Below are 22482 nucleotides of genomic sequence, written 5' to 3'. Positions count from 1 at the left end.
TAAACAGTCAAACATAGATTATACATGTATAAATCTATAAAATATTTCCATATTAGTCATTTTATATAAGAAAGCTCAAATAAAAGAAAATAAATGAAAGAAAGAAAGTAAAAAAATAGCATGCTTCAGTCTGTATTGAATCCACAACATTTCTTTCTCTGGAGACAGACAGTATGCTTCATCATTAGTCCTTTGGGATTGTCTTGGATCATTGTATTGCTGAAAATAGCTAAGTCATTCACAGTTCTTCACTGAACAATATTGCTGTTACTGTATATGATGTTCCCCTGGTTCTGTTCACTTCACTGGGCATCAATTCATGTAAGTCTTTCAAATTTTTTTCTGAAATCATTTTTGTCTTTTCCTACAGCACAATAATATTGTGCATTACAATAACATAGTGCAGCTTGTTTAACCATTCTCTAATCGATATGTATCTCTTTGATTTCCAATTCTTACCCACAACAAAAACACTAAATATTTCTCTCTATATATGCTATAAATATTTTTATAAATATATCCTTTTCCTTTTTGAGGAGTATCTTTGGGATATAGACCTAGCAGTGGCATTGCTAGAATGAAAGGTATGCACAGTTTTACAGCACTTTGGGCATGGTTACAAGTTGCTTTCCAGAATGGTTGCATTAGCCACTCTAAGAATAATGTATTAGTGTCCTAGCTTTCCCATAACCCCTCTATCATCTAACATTTTCCTTTTTTTTTTTTTTGCCATATTAGGTGTGAGGTGTGATAGGTGTGAGGTGGTACCTCAGACTTGTTTTAGTTTTCATTTCTCTGATAATTTGTGATTTAGAGCACTTTTTCATGACTGTAAGTGGCTTTGATTTCTTTGTCTGAAAACGCCTGTTCATATCCTTTGACCATTTATCAATTGATAAATATCTTATATTTTTATAAATTTGACTCATTTCTTTATAAATTTGAGAGATGAGGCCTTTATTAGAGATAGTAGTTGCAAAATTCTTCCCCCTCTCCCATTATCTTCTTTCCTTATAATTTTGATTGCATTGGTATTGCTTGTGCAAAAACTTTTTTTATATAATCAAAATTATCTATTTTGCATTTTTTAATGCTCTCTACATCTTCTTCGGTCCTGATTTTTCCCTTATCCATAAATCTGACAGATAACTTACTCCATGCTCTCTTAATTTGCTTATGGTATTGCCCTTTATGTATAAATAATGTACCTGTTTTGACCTTATCTTGGTATACAGTATAAGATACTGGTCTATATATAGTTTCTTCCATACTGTTTTCTAGTTTTTCCAACAGTTTTTTGTCAAATAATGAGCTTTTGTTCCAAAAGTTTGGATCATTGGATTTATCATATATTAGATTACTATGGCTGTTTACTGTAACGAAGTTTATACCTAGTCTATTCCACTGATCCACTGCTCTATTTCTTAGCCAATACCAGATAGTTTTGAAAATTACTGCTTTATAATATAGTTTGAGATCTGGTATGACTAGACCACCTTCTATCACTTTTGTTTTCATTAATTCCCTTGATATCCTTGAATTTTTGTTCTTTCAGATGAATTTTGTCATTTTTTCTAGATCTATAAAATACTTAAACATATCATTTATTATTTTTTCAGTTCTCAACATTCACTTCCACAAGAATTTGAATTAAAAAATTTTTTCCCATCTCTCCCCACCCCCACCCCAGGACAGCATGCACCCCATCCATTCCTTCCTCCACTCTGTCTTCACTTCTATTACCCCCCCACCCCCCACTTCTTGCATCCCTCTCCCCTCTGTTTTCCTGTAGGGCAACATAGATTTCTATACTCCATTGCCTGCATAGTTTCTTTTCCAGTTGCATGCTAAAATGATTTTTAACATTTGTTATTAAAGCTTTGAGTTTCATATTCTCTACCTCCCTCCCCACACACCCTCATTGAGGAAACAAGCATTTCAATATAGGTCGTATATATATATATAACAATGCAAAACACTTCCGTAATAGTTACGTTGCAAAAAACCCACATTTCCCTTTGTCCTATCCTGCCCTCCATTTATTCCATTCTCTCCCTTGACCTATCCTCACACAATAATGTTTGCTTCTGATTATCCTTTTCTCCAATTTGCTGTCCCTTCTATTATCTTCTCTCTCCTATCCCCTTCCCCCTGCCTTCCTGAAGGGTAAAATAGATGTCCATAACCAAATGAGTGTGTTTTATTCTCTTCTTAAGCCAATTCCCATGAGAGCAAGACTCACTTATTTCCTTTCATATCTCCCCTCTTCCCCTCCATTGTAAAAGCTCTTTCTTCCCTCTTTTATGTGAGATGATTTGCTACATTCAACCTTTCCCTTTCTCTTACTCCTAGAACATTCCACTCAATGGTAAATTTTATTTTTTAGGAATTCTTCCTTCATATTCTGATCACCCTGTACCCTCTGTCTACGTAATGCATATATATATATATATATATGCATATATATAGGCATATATATACATACACACATGAACATATGCATACCTATACATATATAATACACACACATGCACACACACATGTATATATACATATACGTGTGTGTGTGTGTGTATATATATATATTCCCTCTATCTACTCTAATAGTGAAAAAGGTCTTATGAGTTACAAATAACATCTTTCTATGTAGGAATGTAAACAGTTCAACTTTAATGAGTTCCTTAAAGCTTCTCTTTCCTGTTTACCTTTTCATGTTTCTCTTCATTCTTGTGTTTGAAAGTCAAATTTTCTATTCAGCTCTGGTCTTTTCAACAAGAATGCTTGGAAGTCATCTATTTTACTGAAATTCCATTTTTCCCTGGAGTATTATACTCAGTTTTGCTGGTAGGTGATTCTTGGTTTTAATCCTATCTCCTTTGACCATTGGAAAATCATATTCCTTCAATCCCTTAGTGTAGAAGCTGCTAAATCCTGTGTTATCCTGATTTCATTTCCACAATATTTGAATTGTTTTTCTGGCTGCTTGTAATATTTTCTCCTTGACCTGGGAACTCTGGAATTTGGCTACAATATTCCTAGGAGTTTTCCTTTTGGGATCTTTTCCAGGAGGTAATTGGTAAATTCTTTCCATTTCTATTTTACCATCTGGTTCTAGAATATCAGGGCAGTTTTCCTTGATAATTTCTTGGAAGATGATGTCCAGGCTACTTTTTTAAATCATGGTTTTCAGGTAGACCAATAATTTTTAAATTATCTCTCCCGGATTTATTTTTCAGGTTAGCAGTTTTCCAATGAGATATTTCACATTGTCTTCTATTTTTTCATTCTTTTGGTTTTGTTTTGTAATTTCTTGGTTTCTCATAAAATCATTAGCTTTCATCTATTCCATTCTAATTTTTTAAGAACTATTTTATTCAGTGAGCTTTTGAACCTCCCTTTACATTTGAGCAATTCTGCTTTTTAAAGCATTCTTCCCTTCATTGGTTTTTTGGAGCTCATTTGCCATGTGAGTCAGTCAAATTTTAAAGGTGTTATTTTCTTCAGCATTTTTTGGGTCTTCTTTAGCGAGTTGTTGACTCATTTTTCATGATTTTCTTGCATCACTCTCATTTCTCTTCCCAATTTTTCCTTCACCTCTCTTACTTGATTTTTCAAAATCTTTTTTGAGTTCTTCCATTGCCTGAGACCATTGCATAGTTTTTTGGAGGTTTTGGATGTAGAAGCCCTGACTTGGCTGTCTTCCTCTGATTGTATGCTTTGCTATTCCTTATTCAAAAGGATGGAAGAAAATATCTTTTCATCAAGAAAATAACCTTCTATAGTCTTATTTTTCCCCCTTTGGGGGCATTTTCCCAGTCGGTTTCTTGACTTTTGAGTCCTTTGTAAATTAGAGACTTCAGAGGTTCTGTGCAGCTGTTCTCTGAGATATCTCTACAGAACTGTAAGTTCTCAGCTTCTCCAAGGTGGCCCAATCAAGGGAGAGGAGTTTACTCCTCTCCTGGCCTGTGCTTGGTCTGTGAGCAACCAAAAGTACTCTTTTCTGTACTGGAACTGGGAATAGTATTCCCTCTTCCCAGCAACCACCAGCTCTGCCACACCAGCACTCCTTGTCACTACAGGACCACCACTCAGGACTGAGACCCAGATCAGCTGCTAGATTCCCCCAGGGTCTTTAGGCTGAAGGCTCCAAAAGTGACTGCTCCTGCTCTGGGTCCAAAGCATGACTATGCTCCCCTCTTATGCAGATGAAAGAGGTTTCTTACTGACCTTTGAAGCTATCTTTGGTATTTCTGGGTTGTGAAGTCTGGGAACCATAACAGCTACCCATGATTCAACACCCTGAAGCCTGCTCCAGTCCTGTCTATGCCGAGAGGTGCATGCTGGGCTGTGCTCAGCTCCAAGCCTGGTGCAATAGACTTTCCTGTTGGTCTTCCTCTGTTTCACTCCGTCATTTTGTGGCTTCTGCTGCTCTAGAATTTGTTTAGAGTCATTTTTTACAAGTATTTTAAAGGCTATGGGAGAAAGCTAGAGTAGCTCTGTCCTTCAGTTTCCCCATCTTGGCTCTGCCCCTCCTAGATCTATAAAATAGTCGTTTGGTAGTTTGATTGGTATGGCACTGAGTAAATAGATTAATTTGAGTAGAATTGTCATTCTTGTTTTATTGGCTCAACCTACCCATTAGCAATTAATATTTTTTCAATTGTTTCAATATGACTTTATAAGTGTGAAAAGTGTTAATATAGCTCCTGGGTTTGTCTTGTCAGGTAGACCATTTATTATTATAGTATTATAATTATATTATTATATTTTATTTTATATTTATAGTTATTTTAAATGGAATTTCTCTTTTTATCTCTTACTGCTGGACTTTGTTGGTAATATATAGAGATATTGCTGATTTTTGTGGGTTTATTTTATATCCTGCTACTTGGCAAAAGTTGTTAATAATTTCAAGTAGTTTTTTAGTTGATTCTTTGGGATTTTCTAAGTATAATTTCATATCATCTAAAAGTGATAGTTTTGTTTTCTCATTGCCTATTCTAATTCCTTTAATTTCTTTTTCTTTTCTTATTGCTATAGCTAACATTTCTAGAACACAATTAAATGATAGAAGTAATAATTGGCATCCTTGCTTCACCCTTGATTATATTAGGAAGGCTTCTTGCTTATCCCAATTACAGATAATGCTTGCTTATAGTTTTAGATAAATGTTACTTATTATTTTATGATAAACTCCACTTATTCCTATGTTCTGTAGTGTTTTAAATAGGAATTAGTGCTGTATTTTATCAAAGGATTTTTCTGTATCTATTGAGGCAATCATAAGACTTCTCTTGGTTTTATTAATGATATATGGTCAATTATGCTGATAGTTTTCCTAATATCAAATCAGCCTTACATTCATGGTATAAATCCCACCTGGTCATAGTGTATAATCTTTGTGATATATTGCTGTAATCTCTTTGTTAGTGTTTTATTTAAATTTTTGGCATCAATAATCATTAGAGAAATTGGTATATAATTTTCTCTTTTGGTTCTTCCTAGTTGGGGTATCAGCACCATACTTATATTATAAAAGGAATTTGGTAGAATTCCTTCACCTATTTTTCCAAATCATTTGTGTAGTTTTGGGATTAATCATTCTTTAAATATTTTGTAGAATTCACCTGTGAATCCATTTGTTCCTAGGGATTTTTTTAGGAAGTTCGTTGATAGCTTGTTCATTTTCCTTTTCTAAGATTGGGTTATTTAAATACTTTATAGTTTCTTATGTTAATCTGGATAATTTATGTTTTTGTAGATATTCATCCATTTTATTTAGCTTGTCAAATTTATTGGCATACAATTGGGCAAAATAGCTACTAAAATTGTTCTAATTTCCTCTTTATTGGTTCACCCCTTTCATTGTTGACACTAGCAATTTAGTTTTCTTCTTTCCTTTTTAACATCAAATTAACCAATAGCTTATCTATTTTATTCCTTTTTTTCATAGAACCAGTTTCTAGTTTTATTTATTATTTCAATGCTTTTTTTCTTTCAATTTTATTAATCTCTCCTTTGATTTTTAGAATTTCCAATTTGATATTTAATTGGAGATTTTTAATTCATTCTTTTTCTAGCTTTCTTAGTGACATGTCCAATTAATTGATCTGCTTTTTCTCTATTTTAATGATGCAAGCAATTAGAGATAAAAATTTCCCCTAAAAACTGCTTTGGTTATATCTCATAAATTTTGGTATGTTGTTTCATTATTGAACTTTTATTTAATGAAATTATTGATTGTTGCTATGATTTGTTCTTTGGCCCACTTATTTTTAAGGATTGGCTTATTTAATTTCCAATTAATCCTTAATTATTCTTCCCATTGTCCATTATCCAATGTAATTTTTTTGCATTATGCTCTGAAAAAGATGTGTTTACTATTTCTGCTTTCTCTATTTGGTTATGAGGTTGCCAAACTCTAAATGACCCCTTGGATAATGTCCATGGGATTTTCTTAGCAAAGTTACCAGAGAAATTTACCAAATCTTTTTTGCCAGTGTGTCTCCATTTTCCATTTGAGTAACTCAGGGAAAAAGAAGTTAAGAGACTCACCCAGGGTCACACAATTTAAATCTGAGGTCAGATTTGAATTCAGATCTTCCTGACTCTTGACCCAGTGCTCTCCACTGTTCCACCTCGATGCCCTTTCATAATAGACTTTTATTTGCTCTCCCTGCTTCAAGTCTTTCACTGACCCTTCAATCATCTTCCATTCAATTGCCAAAGTGATTTTTCTAAATTTAAGATTTTATCATATTTCCCAATAAATTCAAGTCATTCCCTATTACATTTAGCTCCAAATATAAAGTCCTCTCTCTAGTATGTAAAATTCCTTATAATTTCTCCCTTTTCTATCTTTCCAGAATTATTAGACTTTGCTCCCCATATGCCCTCTAGGATCCAGTCATACCTGCCTATTTGCTATTCCTCGCACATGACATTGTATCATCTGTTTCTGTGCATTTGCATTGGCTCTTCATTATTCCCAAAATATTTCCCTTTCTCACTTCTGTGCCCAAGCTTTACTGGCTTCCTTCAAGACTGCCTTCAAATCTGTCCTTCCCATTCCTCCAGCTACAAGTACGTTTCCCTCTGACCATATCTCCATCTGCTATGTGTATATTTTGTATGTACCTACTTATTTAAATATCATCTACCCCCACCAAAATGTGAACTCATTAGGAGAAGGGATTGTTTTTGCTCCATTGTACGCCTAGTGACTGGCACTGTGTGTGGTCCACATGTAAGTGCTTAATAAATATTTTTTTGAGTGACTGGCTCGTTTGGGCCAAGCTTGATCCGTGTACTTACCCAGAACACTGTGCCTAGTTTGTTTAGTTGTTATTCTTTCCATTTACACTGTTATAGTCGTTGTATATTTTGTTTTCCTCTTTCTGCTTACTTGTGGTTTCCAGTCTTGACGTTCTATATCTATAACGTGTTTCGTATCTTCTCCTTCCAAAGTAAGAGCTTAAGAAATTTTCTTGAATTGATATGATATATTCTTGACAACTCATGAACACATTTAATTCATTTCCCCAAATTGTCACTACCACAGATCATCCACTGGAGAGAATATTTGAGTGGATTTGGTAAAGACAGATTACCACTGTAAGTGAAATCTATCAGAACACTGGCTAGGTCTATAGTAGCACCACATTGACATTTGCCATTGTTATTTTATACATGATTATAACAATAATGTACAATAGTATAATAATATGTATTTGACAAATAGATTCTGTGATTTGGTTGAAAACATGAAAGAAAGTACCCAAATTGAAATTGATTTCTTGCCCAGAAGTCCTTCTGGTCTCACTGGATAGAGTCAGTTTTTACATCTTCCCATTACCCATTACTTGGTAGTGGTTTTAATTTTCATATTCTAGTTAAGAACAGAAGAAAATTTCAATGTTAATTGGCTAACTCTTATCTTAATTACTAGATTTTTGTAGCTTTAAAGACATAAGTATTTTAAACATACATATTTTAGGTTTTTAAAAAATTAAAAAAATTTTAAAAAATTTAAAAAATATTAATCTGATTTCACCTGGAGGGAACTTCTAGTGTGAAAATTCACTTCACTGATATAGATAGGTAATTTATAGTTTTAGAGAACCATCTTAGTAGTCTAAAGGGTAAGTCAGACAGTTTCGATGTCAGAGCTATGACTTGAACCCTCCTCTTCCTAATTCCAGTCTTATGCATCCATGAATTACACCACATGGCTCCAAATAATATAAAGTTCTTCTTTGTGAAACAGTGTTCACATTGAAAGCCATCTCAAAGATGTCTTCACTGCCATTTGTAAATGTCAATAGCATGATGGATGAGGTGAAAATGTTGCATAAAAATTGAATACATTATTTACAAGTAAAAAATAAGTTGAACTTTACACTGGCAACAACTTTACACCTAACAGTATAGCCTACTGATTGTAATAAATAAAAGCATTGATTGAATGAACAGGGAAATTAGAATGAATTAAATTCATCACACAGCTCATAGGGATCTTTGAGCTAAGGTACTTTATGACCTTCATTACTGTCCTTTGGGGGACAAAGCAACGACAATTAAAATTTTCTTCAGAGGAGTTAAATTAATTCAATCTATGCTTCCCCCCAACCCTATTTATTTTAAGCAGTTAGGCAATTAACAGGATGCATTTACTTCCCTGAAATTATCTTAGTGGGACAGCAAAAACTAATGAATGGCAACTGTCATTGAAGACTTACAGCTGCTGAATATAATTAGTTTTTTTCATTCCTTCCACTGTAATATTATTCTCCTCCATTATGAGGAAAGAAATTAAAAATATTAAACATTTCTTCTAAACTAATTGCACACATCACCCTGAAATTAACATATATCATTATACTAAATTGTTCTTTTAAAGAATTAATTTCTAGAGCTTGTTTGAAATTGCTTACTTCATGATTTTTCAAATGCCACACGATTCATAAAAATTGTCAGCTGCTTTAGAAGTTAATGGAGACTGAGATTGTGAAGATGCAGAATTAATAGCTATATTTTTTTAAATGTAGATATCATAAATTCTCTGAGCTATAAACTACTTAAAGATCATCTTTCTAATCCCTTCATATCACAGATCGGGAAACTGAGGTCCAGAAAGATGAAATAACTTGCTTAATGTAAAATCAATTGAATGTGTTTCAATAAACATTTTAGTAGGTGCCTGTTGTACAAAAAAAGCACTTTGCTGATAGAGATACAAAGTTAAGATATGACTTACAGTAAATAGAAAAATGTGACAGAAACAATAATTTATGTCAATTCATAGCTGTAATATAAACTATGAAATGATATCATCTCATAGTGGTAGGGTCAGGATTAAAACCTACACATCACCTGATTTTTAGTTTCATTATTTTCATTTTGAAATGCTGCCCTCAATCTTTAACCAATCATTTATTTATTGTCTACATGTACTTAGCAATATGTTAGGTAGGTACTGTGTGAAATATAAATAAATTTTAAAATGTCTTTTTGGCATTGTTGATGGAATGGTGAATGGACTCAACCATTCTGAAAAGCAAGCTGGAATTATGAAAATTCATGAATTAAAATGTTTGTTCTCTTTGACTCAGAACTTCCAGTCCTATGTATATGCCCCAGGGAGATCAAAGATAGAAGGGAAGTTTTCATGCACACTAAAATATTAAAAGTAACATTTTTTTAAAAGCAGAAAAAGCTAGAAACAAAGTAGGTGCCCATCTATTAGGAAATGGCTAATCATGCTGCGGTATATGAATGTTATAGAATATTACTGTGCTATAAGAAATGATGAATATGATAAATTCAGAGATACATAGGAAGACATATATGAAGTTGTATAGAATGAAGTAGACAGAACCAGGCCAATAATGTCACGATGATATATGTGAAAATAAAAACAAAATGATAGAAACTGAATGCTACTTAATCATGTGCCCAAGTTTGCTCCTAAAGAATAATTTTAAAATGTGCTTTCTTTCATTTTTTTACAGAGGTGGGTGGAGATAGGAGTCTAAATCTATATATAATTTGGATTTGGTTGAAGTATTGTTTAGTTTTGTTGAGTTGTTTTTTTCTTCCTTGTTCTGTTCTTTGTTACAAAGGATGGTTCTTAGGGAGGGGAGGGGGAAATGACATATTGGTAAATTTAGATAATGTAAAGTCAAGAGATAACAATTTTTCAATTAAGAGGGGAAAAAAGAGTTTTTTCTGACATCAGAAATTTGAGGATGATTTCCTGACTATCTAAAATGGTCTTTTCTAGATTCCCCTTCTTTTACATATCAAAAGAAACTGTCAATCCAAAACCAGTGATCAAGACTCTTCACTGGTTAAGGTATTTCTATGTAGGATTAACCCAACCTACTTGTAAAAGAAAATTATATAATTAAGTTTAAACATTTTTATGTTTTCTATGTTCAAAATATTCTTAAAAGAACTTAGAATTTTTTATGTACATTTCAAGCAGAGGATTACAGAAACTTAAAAAGATAGATTCTTCAAATTTCACTGCATTCATTAGAAAATGAGAGGAACAAGAAATAGAGGGGAGAAAAATAATAGAAGATCTTTAAATTCACAAATTAGTGACCCAGATAGTCATGTCTTAATTGGAAGAAAGACATCACAAAGGCTAAGAATTAAAAAGTGAAATGATTATTTGGTACCTTTCCTATTTTGAGTCTGGACTAGAAAAGATTGGGTAGGGGGAATGGTGTAATTTGAGACATGATTTGGAACAATATATTTCTTAAGTGATGAGAGTCAACTGATAGAATACAACTCTATGACATCAATGGTTATCCATTAGCACAAGACTAAGTACATGGTAACTGAGTAATTGGAATCCAAAAAAAGTCAACCATTTTTCCTTCCTTACGAGATGATTATAATATCTGGAAGCAATTTAAGTGAGTGAATTAACATTTTTTCAAAAAAATGAAATTGTGACATAAGCCAAAATTTTCATTAGATAAAAATTGATAACAAATTATAAAAAGTTGTTGATATTATTTGGCATTAAATTTCTTTAAATATATTGTCAAATAGAACTTTCTCTTAATACTGGTGTATAAATGTAGGTAATCTATTTTAAGTCAATATGAATATTAGTATTTTAAAAGAAAAAAAATAAATTCATACATCAATAGCCAGAAGTTAGATGAATGGCAGAGAAATACATGTTGCGCTATACACTATGAATGAGTTTCAAAAGTGGAGTAACATTTGCAAAGTGTGCATTACAATGCCTGGAACATAGTAGGTGCTTGATGATGATGATGATGATGTGTGCTGTTATTTTTTGAAGTCTCCACCCATATCTGACTGGAAAAGATGCAGTATTGAAGTTAGGTCCAGGCTGTATTCAACACTAGTTTAAAATTATCAGACAATTCATCTTTCATGAGTTTCATTATATATGTGTACATATATGTACATATATGTACACGTGTGTGTGCAGCAGTATATGGGGATAAAATCCAGGTAAGACCCTAGGAAGCATGAAGAAGCTTCCATTATGGTTACCTGGCATATTTTTCCACTTCCCTCTATTTGCTTTGTTTGTCCTTGGATATTGACCCTCTGGGAAAATATTCAGAAGGCGATTTTGTGCAATTCTACAATTACTCCACTTCTACTACTATATTAAATCTGGAATTTCAGTCTGTGCTGCTCTGGAACCAGGATACAGACTAGGTCAAAGAGAGAATATGACCAGTAATGACAATGTGTTCTGCAGATTTGGGAACCACAAATAATGGCAAATTCCTTCTCTGTTATTTAGGAAAGATGCTCTCAGGGTAAGTATTGTGTATGATAAATCCCTAGGGAAAGAGCCTAACCATTGAAGAAGAATTCTCCTAAACTTACCATCAATTTCCTCTTGTTACAGTTACCTGGATTTCAGGCAAAGTATTTCAGAGGAATTTACCAGTATCTTGAGGGAAGAAGGGAATTGGGAGCTCATCCCACAAATCAATCCTATTTCATTGGTGACAGATATCAGACAACCATAGAGGACTTTGGATTTTACTTCTAAAAATCTATTCAGCATCTACTGTCACAAAATTAAATTCCATTCAATAAGAATTTATTAAGCTATAGGCAAATCAGTTGAATCTATCAGAAAACATATTCTAATCTGCTGGACATGATTCAAATGATTGACCTGGTCTCTTTTTTTTTTTGGAGGGAGGAGTGTTTTGTGTGTGTGTATGTGTGTGTGTGTGTGTGTGTGTGCGTGTGTGTGTGCACACGTGTGTGTATCCTTTGAATGTGGTCAAAGAACAAAACATTTTTCATGTCCCTTTGTCATATTTGCTCCATTAGTGGAAAAGAGAAAGGATCACATCTACTATTTCTTTTTTGTATCTCTCTTTAGATAGTGATAGGATGGACATAATGAATATCCAATCAATGTCATTAATTGATTTGAGCAACCTCAAACACTTAACTTCAATTTTTTTCTCAGCAGATGTTTGTTCATCTATACTCCCAACTCCTACAAAGTAATACACAAGCATGTATTAAATACCTACTGTGTACTAGGCAATGAGACTACAAATAGAATGAAGGAAATAAATGTTTATATTTTTACAAAGAACACAAAAAGATATAGTTATAATATACCTATAGCTATATCATATGCTGAGATTCTGATTCCACTATGGCTTTGTATTAACAGGCACACACAAACATGCAATGCTCCTCTAGCTTTCCAATATAATTGTTTACAACTTTTGAATTGGAAAATTGAGATAAGAAATTCTTACAAGTGTTTAAATGAAATGGCTCAACCTACTGCTGCAATAGAAAACTGGACTTAAATATTCATTCCAGACTTTTTGCAATACCTTTATCAAATGCATCATTAAGCATCTTGAAAATCAAACCATGTTTTTAAATCCATCTTGAATAAATGAATCTAACATCATAAAAATATAGAACCTTTTCAAGGTACTATTTACTGTGGGACAAGTGTGGCAGTAAGGAATATTTGAATAGCAGAGGGCCTTGATGAGATGATATATAAAAAGCACTATATAAGTGCCAGCTATTATTGCTATGGTCATAAGTCTGCTTAGGCAAGAGGTGTTAGACCCCAGAGTTTCTAGTATGAGTGAAAAAGTCGGTACTCAAGGCCTCAGGAGCAGGTAAACCACTAACAGTCATCAGTTATTCCCTTAGCTGTTAAGGAAGTGCTAGATTAACTCTTAGTGGTATTGTTAGATGACATGGTGGTGGAGGCTACCCCACCCCTGTGGTGAAAGGGCAAGGATGAATGGGAAAGGAATGTGATTGAGCTAGCATTCTATGAAGTGAGTTAGCAGTTGTTCAGCAAGATTAAAGAGGTGGGGAATAAGAAAACTAGTCTGGCTGGGTAGTTCAAAAGTCTGTCTATGGGGGATGAAAGAAGAGTGAAGAGAAAATTGAGTGAGTCTCTACTGAAGACTATAGGCTCATAGAGTTAGAACTGAATGGTTGAAAAAAGCATTTATTAAGAGTTTAGTCAGTACAAAATACTTTACTAAAGTACAGGAGATACAAATAGAAGAATAAAATAGTCCTTGCTCACAGTGAGTACACATTTGAATGCAGAAGACAGCACATATATTAAACTTTCAGTTGCAAGTCAGGTGGAAAGTTCCCACAGTCCTTTGAGTTCAGCACCAAAGGAAATGGTTAAAACATCTTTTAAAATGTCATTTCCACTGTTAAATCATACCAGTGAATGAATTAATACAAAAGGATTCATGAAGTGTTAATGACATGCCAATTACTAGACCAAATGTTGGCGATACAAATACTCCCTTCAAGAATCTTATATTCTAATGTAGGAGATAATACATATTAAGGAGTGATGGCCAGGAAAGGGAGTTTGACCCTGGGAAGTTACATAGTTGGTGATTAGAACAATAAGTCTGTCCACTGACACTGTGCCCAGAGGCACTGCTGGTTTTATTATTATTTCTCAGAGTAAATCGTGGCACACAGTGGAAAGAGCATCAGGGAAGTTGAAATAATGTGGGAGGGCAGCAAGACAGAAGCAGTGATAGAAATGGTTGGGTTGAAGATGGGTTTACATCATCTCAGTTAAGTGCTTTAGCCCCTGTTAGGCATAAACTGATTGGACATTTAGTGGCCATCAAATGCAATCCCTTTATTTTACAGAGAAATGAGATCCCCCCAAAATTAAGGAACTTCCCCATAGCCACTATATGGCAGCCAGAGGCTTCAGACCTAGATTCCCCTGAGGCTCTATGTCCCATGTGCACTAAGAAAATGGATAATAGGTCAACTGTGAAGTTAGTTCACTTTACTTTTCATTGCTTTCTTGAACTGAAAAAAAGGCTTGTAATTTAGAGCTTAAAGAGACCTTACAGAATAGGTAGTCTTCATTTTATGGTGAGGGACCTGAGGCCTAGAGAGATTCCCTTGTCTGAAGTCATATAGTTCCATGACAGGAAGATTCCAGTACATACTATGGATTTATAAAGCAAAAACAGTTGCTTGAATTCCAAAGGATATCACAGGCTTGAGTGGATTTTGGTGAGTTCTGTTGGTCTAGGCAGACAAGATGCTTTATGTGAAGCAGCCGCTTAGGCAGAAAGGGTTAAGCAGGTACCTTAGGTGTGGGCACTCAGGATCCAGATTCTGCGAAGTGACAGTTAACAACAGTGCCACCCAATAGATATAGATAGCAGAGTGAGTTCTGACCCCAGGACTGAGGGAACTTCTCTACGTCCTTCTTCATGTAGGCTGACAGGCAAGGACTCCCAGATGTGTATTTGCAGCCAGAGGGAAATATGGAAACCTGAGAAAGCAGCTGGCACCTTACAATTTCATACATTAATGTGCCAATTGTATATATGATCAAACTGCAGGAAAGCCTGATATGCTCATTTCTACATTCATATCTATATTCATATATTCAATGTTTTCCTAACTGATTTAATACTCCCTATTCACATCAGTCATGGCGGCTGTTCAGGCTTTGGAGACTCAATTTTAGAATTGAAATCAGCTCTGGCATTAGGAATATGTGATCACAAGCCTTCATAACAAGGTTTGAGCTCTTTTGAAAAGTCATGGTTCTCTCTTTTTCCATTTTATATCATACTTTTAAAAAGAAATATGTTCAAGAGAAAGAAAATAAACTTACCTTCACTATATTTGAATGATCTCTCCTTGATCCATGCCCTTGTGTTACAAAAGCAAAGGTAATAAAAAGTAGAGGAGTATGAAGGATATTTCCTTCCTTCCTTCCTTCCTTCCTTCCTTCCTTCCTTCCTTCCTTCCTTCCTTCCTTCCTTCCTTCCTTCCTTCCTTCCTTCCTTCCTTCCTTCCTTCCTTTTTTGTTCTTTCTTTCCTCTCTCTCTCCATTCCTTATTTCTTATTTATTCTATCTTATTTCCTCTTGTACTGTGTTTACACATTTTAGTGATTTTTCTCTATCATTTTGTATTCCCAGTTCTTTCTCTTTTTTCCAATAGTATCCGTGTTTCCATACTCCCACTTCTGAATCTGAGTTAATGCCCTTTTGAATGTCAGTGATTTTGTATCACACAGGCTGTTATTACTGTCTATTCAGTTTTCTTCCAGCTTACAATGAGTCCCTTTTCCTTTAAAGAATGAGATTGGAATTTGGAGAAAGAATCTTCCATTGACAGAAACAGCTTAATTCTATGGCTAGATATGAATTTAAAAATTAGTAATTGTTTCTTTTCATTGGTTTTGTCCAGTTCTAAGTGAATTTTTTTCTACGAGTTCCTTGTGGGCAAGGTCTGTATTTTGCCTTTCTTTATATCCCCAATGTGCTTCACAAACAGTAAGTGGCTAATAAATGCTTATAGACTTGTCTGCCTTTGGAGGAAAGACATGAGCTTGGTTGATTTTTTTTTTTTTGGTATTTTTTTTGTAGTCATTGCTTTTAAGGGATGTAGGCTTATATGTAGCAGTTCTCCCTGATTTTCCAAAATGGCAGGTCAATGATGAATCCAAAGATACAAGTTTTTTTGTTTTGTTTTGTTTTCAGTTTGCTCCAAATGATAGGAGCAAGTGCTAATGGTGATGGGAAGTTGAAGAGGCCAGATTTATGCAAAGCTATTTGCTAATGATTATTAGAAGATTCAGTTCTGATTGAAGTATGGAGCACGTTGGTGGTGTTGATGTGATGCAGTTGTTACCTTTCACTTTTGTCAGGAGCAGGTAGCAGCAGAAAGAAACACCACATTCTAGGAATGGGAGTCAGTACTGATGCTGAAGACAAGCTATTTCAGAGAAGAGGAATCTGATCCAAATTGAGATCATGAATCACATAATACACACACCACACAACACAGCACATATCCTTTGCCAAAAAAACGCAATATTTCTCATTACTCACAGAGATCAATTTACCTAAGCAATCATTTATCATAAGTAATAACACTTGCAAGGGAATTATTAATAAGCAGGACCTTTCTAGAACTGCTATATACACTCAGTGATATCCATTTCTTTTTCCCCAGATGCCCAGGGCCCCCAAGATACCTTCAGGAGAGTTAATGTCTTTCCTTGTTATGTTCCACCAGGCTCTGCCTCATCAAGACAGTGCTCAAGATCTTTCTCTTTTGCCTGCTCCTAACAAACTTGCCTGCCTGCTATTGCTCCTATCTAAACTGATTAATGTCTGAATTCTGACCAAGCTGTTAATACTTAATAATGACATTAACCAAGCTAACAAAGTTTCATGCTAGCCAGTAGCTCCAAGAGCACTAATGTCTCCAATAAAGAGGAATAAACCTTATACTAATGTGGGAATTTCATATGCCCAAGGCAAGTTACAGAGATATTGATTTAGATCCAATGCAGATATGTGTAGAACCAAGAGAATAATGAATACAAAAACAATAACATTACATTGCAAGGACAAACAACTTCATATGCTCTAAAAGCTGTGAGAAATACCATTCATAATTCCAGAGGACTGATGAGAAAAAATATATTATTCACCTCCTGACAGAGAGTTAAGCAATTTTCAGAATTTTACAAATAGATAGATAGATAGATAGATAGATAGATAGATAGATAGATAGATAGTGTGTGTGTGTATATATATATATATATATATATACATATACATATATATATATATATAATATGTGTGTGTGTGTGTATGTGTTCATGGGTGTGTATATTTCCACTGAGGGAAACTATATGGCTTGACTATGCATATTTGTTACAAGAAATTTGTTTTTCTTTTCTTTTTTTTCCATCAGTGGAATGGGATGGGGTTGGGAGGGGTAGAAAATAGATTTATTTTCATCTTAGAAACCACTTAAAAATAGAGAGGTGGGGAGACACTACAGATGTGGAGTGCCATATACACTTTCAGATGAGGTCATTTTTTGTTTAGTTTTGCCTAATTATGTTATTTTGTTACAAGAAACCTCTCACAGAGTGGGGTAATCTGTAAATGTTTATAATGTAAAAACAAAATACATTAATACTTTTTTTTTAATTCAATACATTCTTAGATGTCATTTAGTTCAACCACTTCATTTTATAGAAGAAACTGAGATCCACAGAGGACAAGTACTTGCCCATGGTAACAATAGGTAGTAAGGGGCAAAGCTGGAATTTAAACCCAAATCTCCTAAGTCAATTCTGTGGTAGGTGGGATAGGGGAGAGGGAAAGGGGGGAGCAAAACTAAGTGGAGAGGAGTGAGAGAGGACGCATATTGCACATTAGACCATCTTTGTGCCTCTTTAACTGTCTCCACCTCCAGTAAGGTTAGTGGTGGAGGGGAGGGCAGGCTTATCGCCCCCTCTCAGGAGCTCTAAGGGGAGGATCAAATTCACCACGTTTCCCTTTCTCTGCAGGGCTCAGACTCACATTTCTCTGAGTCATGATTTGGGCCTAGTTTCTTTCTTGCTGTTGTGGTTCTGGCACATTCCCTTACCATGCCCTATTTATTCAATCCATATGCTAGTTCTCATTGTGTTTGACGCCAAACAGTTAGCAATCTTGGGGAACAGCTGATGTTTGCTTTCGGCTTCTCCCTGAGAGTTGAGGTAGGGTCTCTGATGTGTGCTGCACAGCTCTCTGGGCTTGGGAAAAGTCTCCCAATGGGGGCATCGGGGAAACAGAGGTTTCACTGATGGCTTCTGTGGACTTGGCTAACTGACAGCCAGAAGCTTTGAGAAGATGAAGCCAGAGCTGAGCCGGATAAGAAAGAGCCTTCTTTGTGTCCTGTCATTATTTATGCCACATCTGCCTCTCAGCAATTGTGTCAATGAGTCACCATAATTACAGCCCGTTGGATAATTTCCTCGGTTTTACAACACATATTCAACTGTCTAAGTGCCTTGTCAGGGAAGTACAACATTCAAATCTTCACAGAGCTGTTAGGCACCAGGTTCCAGCTTTCTTTAGACATGGTTATTAAGGAAAGCCATGAAAAACGGGCCCCTTGGCTTCCTCACTCAAAATATGTCAGCCAGCACATTGTTTCCCATCAAGATCTATAGACTATCACTCCCCTATGGAAGAATAATATATTCCTTCATGATTACAGTTTGTCTTTTTTTTTTTTTAATACATAGAATCTATGTAAAAATCAACGATCTAGCCCACCTTGGAAAGGATACAGGCATAGCACTAATCCTAGAAAGTGCTGACTGGGGCAAATTGCCTTGTCACTTATCTCTGATCTCTTTTTAAAAATATATAATAGAAATGAGTTTAAAATGCACATCAAGGGAAATCTGAAAGTGAAAAGAAGTTACAAAGGAAAGTTGGTTGTATAGAAAGGGAAAAGGGCTACTTTACCTTGAGTAGGGGTTCAGAGAAAAGGATGTCTACATAAGCCTGTATGCCTGTGTGCCTGTATGTCTGAAGTGCTTTTTTAGCCATCAGCTTAGTGGGGTCATGGTGACCCTCTGCTCCCGGAATCACTGCCCAGCTGCCTAAAAGCCTCCCTTCTTTCCTTCAGCTTCTCTCCACCATATACATATTAGTCCCAGGTGAGCTGACCAGATTTGAGACTTGAACCACAGCAAAGGAGAGGAGAGAAGGTTTAGAGTTTCAGAGCATGACTTGATTAGGCCTATGGAAGTTCATGGTCTCAGGTGCTACTTATAGGTTAACAATTTCTTATTCAGAAGAAACCTGAGCTTTTGCTTGTATATGTTTTTTAGTTCAAGGAGGATAATGAAGGGGCTGTTGTCATCCTTCCAGGGTGATGTCTTGACTTGCCGATGAATTGGATTTAAGTGAGGCAAAGCTACACAAAGTCATCAGCCCCACTCTCTTGGCATTTGAATGTGGTGGGCTCCAAATTTAAATGCAACAACTATGTGGTGCCCAGAATATAATTCTAAACACTGGAAGGATAAAATTTAGATAATAAATGATTGAAGTGTTGGGAGATGGGGAGTGTGGTAGGGGCAGCTCTTACAACAACAACAAATGGTTGCTAAATTTTCAGTGTGAGCACTTACACCTCAGAAATCAAATACTACAATTCAGGACTTGATTTATTGTTTGTTGATTGTCTAGAGGATTTGTTCTATAAATTTGGAATCAGTCAAAAGGCTATACCTAAGGATCTAGAAGACCATCTATGGCCTCAAGGCTTCAGGTTCCCCACCCTTGCTCTAGATGTACTAAAATGATGAAGTTGGTAATAATGCAGATCAAATTCAAAATTGTGTTGTATGTTTTTTGGACAGCCAGTTGTTAAACATTTATCAGCACAGCCCTGAATGATATTGAGAGGAAAAACAATATATCTTCTGTCAGACAGGTTAAGTTTGAGTTCCACATCCAATAGTTTTATCTTTTGGAGCTTTTTCATATGTAAAGTGGGAACAATAATTCATCTACCACCTTCCATTACATTATTGTGAGAAATGCACCTTGCAAATTCTATATTAATGTGGGTTACTATTGGAGGGCTATGCCAGATATTTATAATACAAAGTATTATACAATAAGTAAAAAAAAAGAAAAAGGAATTGGGGGTAAGTTCCTGGAAGAGGATCCATTTGTGTTGCATGCTAAAGGATGAGTAGAAATTCTTGTGTAGGAAAGGGCACCAAGAGGACATTCCAGGCATACAGAATAGCTGAGACAAAGGCAGAGATATGATATAATAGGGTCTGTTTGTGTCACTGCCAAATTTAAGTCTAAGAAACAGAATTTGTAGTGGAGCATTGCAATCATTTCACCTTTACCTCTTCCAGAATATTCTCAGATATTTCCTAAGGCTAGAAATTTAGAGCTTATCTATCTATCTATCTATCTGTCTGTCTGTCTGTCTGTCTGTCTTGTCTGTCTGTCTGTCTGCCTGTCTATCTATCTAATTATTTATTTTAAGGAAAGATTTGTATGTGTTCCTGTATTCCAGGCTGATAATTTCCAGGCAGAGTGAAAGGCAGTGGCAGAATTTGATGTGAATTGAAAGGATCACCTGCCCAACAATCCCTCTCTCACAGTCTTGTGTAAATATGTTACATGGGAGAGGTACTACTTTCATTCTCAGTAAGCCATTCTCAGAAGTTTCTAAGATTAAGTAATAGATCCAGGTGCATAAATTCCTCAGGTTAAAGAATTGTCATGTTCTAAGAACTGGAAACTAAGAACTAGGGAACAAGGCTAGTGCCTCAAATGAGCGTAGGTGACAGAAAAACCTCAGGCATGGGTACATGCTAGAGAGGAAAAGCAGCATAAAGTCTAACTGGAAAACCAGAAATCAACATGATGATAGTAGGACTTACAGAAGGGTTCATAGTATCATAGATTTACAGTTGGAAAGGACCTAAGAGGCCACTGAGTGTGTGTGTGGGGGGGGGAGTATGGCAGACATCCAGATATTGGGGAGCAATGCCACACCTTTTTTTATAGTTGAGGAAACTGAGGCACAGAAAAGTAAAATGATTTTCCTAGGGTCACAGCTAATCGGTACCTGAGGTGGGATTTGAACTCCTGCCTTTCTGACTCCAAGTCCGTTATTCTTTCTACTAAGCTATTAATTTTCTCTCTTTTTCTAAAACTAATTTCATCACTGAGGAAATAATAAAAGCCTAGCAACTTCTCTTTATAGTTGCTAATGTGCAACTGAGCTCCAAGCACAAAACTAACACCACAGGATACACTCCCCAAATAACCCAAATTCTTAGTAATAAATAAGTCCAGTACAAGTAAATCTTCAACTTGTTTAGTGTAAAAGAGTGCCAGCTTCAAGTATATCAATGTGGCTTAAGTATGTAATGTAGGTTAGCCTTATTACCTACAATCTGTTGAAATTTGTCTTGGAAGAAGTATGTTTTAGATAATTTTATTTGGTATCCTTCTGCTATCAAGAGAAAAAAAGCTAGATTCCTAGTGAATTGGGCAGATTCCCAAAACATATGCATGGGAGGGCATAGACAAGAGTGAGATAGGCTGAGTTGGTACCCCCATCTTTGAAGGAAATTCCCACATTGATAAGATCAAAGGTCAACTGAAGTATTGGATTATACATTTAATCATCAAAAACTGTTTTTAATAGGGATGCCCATAGGGGGAAAAATACAGCCCAGAGTAATTATACACAAGAGAGTTCCAGAGAAGTAAGTTAACTACAAACCCTTGATCCAGTCTATTATATTTCCCAATATTATAGTTCCATTATTGGAAAGGAAGATTGGAAAGGAAGGTTTGCTATTCAAGAATGCAAAAATGCATTTCAGAATCCAGACTTCTTTTCATCCCTCTTGGGATAGTTTTCTTTATCAGAGTGTTCTTGGAGGCTAGATATGTAAATTTTTATGCAAAACAGGGTACAGTAATTCAAATTGACAGTTGCCCTATTTGAAAAAAATACAGAATGTGAAAACCATGAAAATGTGTGTGCAGAAAACAAAGAGAGTCCTTGTTAAGAGCAGAATTATTTGGTATGATTTCATTTTTTTTTTTGCCATGCATATAATTTTTCTTTGCCTTATTTATCCATTGTGTAATTGAGTTTTTTCAACTGGGGTCTTAGGTGGAGACAGTTGTCCCTTTCAAAGGGAAAATGTAAATCTAGCTAATATACACATCACAGAAATACGGATGATTTCTTTTATTATTCTGCTGATTCCTGCAAAGCTCCAATATTACACCTTCCATCCTGACTATTCTGTAGCTTGTAATTATTTTCTCTGGAACTAATCACTGCAGTTGAGAGAGCACACCATTACCACTCTGGGATAAATCTTATCATTCAGCTGGATGCTGTCTCTGTTGCTATCTGTGTGAGGGAGTAAAGTTTAAGGAGCTTGGCTTAATTAAAGATGGACATCAACTGTTCTCCATTTTCGTTCAAGAGAGGGTTAGAGAAAAGGATTTAAGATGACACCGAGAGGACTTTAGGGACAATGTGAGGACATCTTTGTATTGTACCTGGGTTCTTTGACTGAGAGCTGAGGATAAAGTTAATGAATGGTGAAATGAAT

General features: G+C 35.3%; 1 long non-coding RNA gene across 1 annotated transcript in view; it reads left to right on the top strand.

Annotated features, from left to right (window-relative positions):
* LOC140509085 (uncharacterized) overlaps positions 1-22482 on the top strand; it is a 38484-nt gene that overhangs the window by 1796 nt on the left and 14206 nt on the right. The window contains exon 2 of the long non-coding RNA XR_011968562.1: positions 10283-10354. This is a non-coding gene — a long non-coding RNA (uncharacterized lncRNA). The remainder of the gene's footprint in view (positions 1-10282; positions 10355-22482) is intronic.

Source organism: Notamacropus eugenii, chromosome 5, assembly GCF_028372415.1.
Source record: "Notamacropus eugenii isolate mMacEug1 chromosome 5, mMacEug1.pri_v2, whole genome shotgun sequence".
Lineage (NCBI taxonomy): Eukaryota > Metazoa > Chordata > Mammalia > Diprotodontia > Macropodidae > Notamacropus > Notamacropus eugenii.
This window is presented reverse-complemented; position numbering and strand designations above follow the sequence as displayed.